The following is a 2,029-nucleotide window of genomic DNA, read 5'->3' as shown; positions in this document are numbered from 1 at the left end:
AAAAATCAAGTCTGACACTGTTTCCACTGTTTCCCCATTTATTTCCCATGAGGTGATGGGACCAGATGCCATGAGCTTCGTTTTCTGAATGTTGAGCTTTAAGCCAACTTTTTCACTCTCCACTTTCGCTTTCATCAATAAGGTCTACTGAAATATAAATATCAACATTTGCCAGAGGATTTTAATAGCATACAGAGTCTCATGACATAATGTTTAGAATACAACCCCAAATTACCCAGCTAACACAAAAGAAGAAAATTTCAAGGGAAAAGACAAAAGATGCCAACTCCTAGATGACACAGATGTTGGAATGATCAGGCAAAGGTATTAAAGCAGTTTTCATAATGATGGTCCATAAGATAGAGGAGAATAGTCTTGAAATACATGAAAAGATAAACATTCTCAGTAGAAAAATAAAAACTATTTTAAAAAGGAAGTTTTAAAACTGAGAAGTATATACTCTGAAATAAAAGATTTACTAGATGGACTCAGTAGCAGCATGGAGATGATAGAGATAAGAGTCAGTGAACTTGAAAACAGATGAATAGGAATTATCCAGTCCGAATACTAGAGGGACTAGAGACTGAAAAGCAATAAGCGTAGCCATAGAGATCTGTGGGACAATATCATGATGTTTACGTTCATGTCATTGGAGTCCCAGAAGAGTAGATATTGGTACATTAAAACATTTGAAGAAACAATGGCCAAAATTTCCCAAATCTGGTGAAAAACATCAGTTTACAGATCTAAGAAATTCAGTAAATGGAAACCCAGATAAAGTCAAAGAAAACCATGCCCAGACACATCATAATGAAACTACTAAATACCAAGAAAAAGTATTTAAAAACTTTGAAAGAGACTAAAGAAAAACAACACCGTGTTTTTAGAGGAAAGATAATTCATACGATTACTGATTTCTCATCATAAACTATGGAGTCTAGGAGACAGTTAAACATCTTTAAAGTGCTGAAAGAAAACGATGGCAACCCAGAAGTCTATATCCGGTGCAAATATTTTGTAGGAATGAAGGTAAAATAAAGGCAATTTCAAATAAAGGAAATCGAAGAGAATCTGTAACCAGTAGGCAGGTTTTAAAATAAATGCTAATGGAAATTTCTTTAGTGCAAAGGAAACTGATATCAGGAGGACATTTGGGAATTTAAGAATGAAAGAAAAACAAACAAAAATGGTAAAAATCTGGGTAAATGGATACTAATTTTCATCTCTTAAACTCCTTAAAATATTTAAAACTATTTCAAGCAGTAATTATAGAGTTGTATAGGGTTTTCAATGTACGTAGATTGCAGATACAATAAACAGGATACCTGTAACATAAAGGGATCCAGGCAAAGGAAACTATATGATTGCAGGGTTTCTGCAATTCATCTGAAGTAGTGAAATAGTAACACTAAGTGGACTGTAAAAGTTTAAGCATGTTTGCTATAATCCCTATCTATTTACTTAGATGCAAACAGATATAGCCACAAATCAGCTGATATGTTAAAATGGAATACTGAGTAAAGTGAAGTCAATCAATCGTGTCTGACTCTTTGGGACCCCATGGACTATAGCCTACCAGGCCTCTCTGTCCATGGGATTTTCCAGGCAAGAGTACTGGAGTGGGTTGCCATATTAAGTATAATTAAATAATCTGAAAGGATGCAGAAAGCAGGGATAAAGGAACAAAAATACTAGAAGGAACAATGAAAATCAATATTAAATGGTAGGCCTATATCAATAATTAAATTAAATATAAATGGTCTGAACACACCAATTAAAAAACAGAGGTTGTCAGATTGGATTTTTTTTTTAAAGACCCGACTATGTACTGCCTACACAAAATCCACTTTAAATATAGAGACTGAGATAGATTAAAAGTAAAAGAGTGAGAAACCATATACCATGAAAACACCAATCAAAAGAAAGTTAATGAGGCTATATTAATATCAGACAAAATAGACATTACAAGGTGTGAAAAGGAACGTTACATAACAGTGAAACAGTCACTTGACCACTTCCCAAAGAAGAT

This window comes from Bos indicus, chromosome 8, assembly GCF_029378745.1.
Source record: "Bos indicus isolate NIAB-ARS_2022 breed Sahiwal x Tharparkar chromosome 8, NIAB-ARS_B.indTharparkar_mat_pri_1.0, whole genome shotgun sequence".
NCBI classification, from domain to species: Eukaryota; Metazoa; Chordata; class Mammalia; order Artiodactyla; family Bovidae; genus Bos; species Bos indicus.
The sequence above is the reverse complement of the archived record's forward strand: the minus strand, read 5'-3'. Positions refer to the sequence as shown.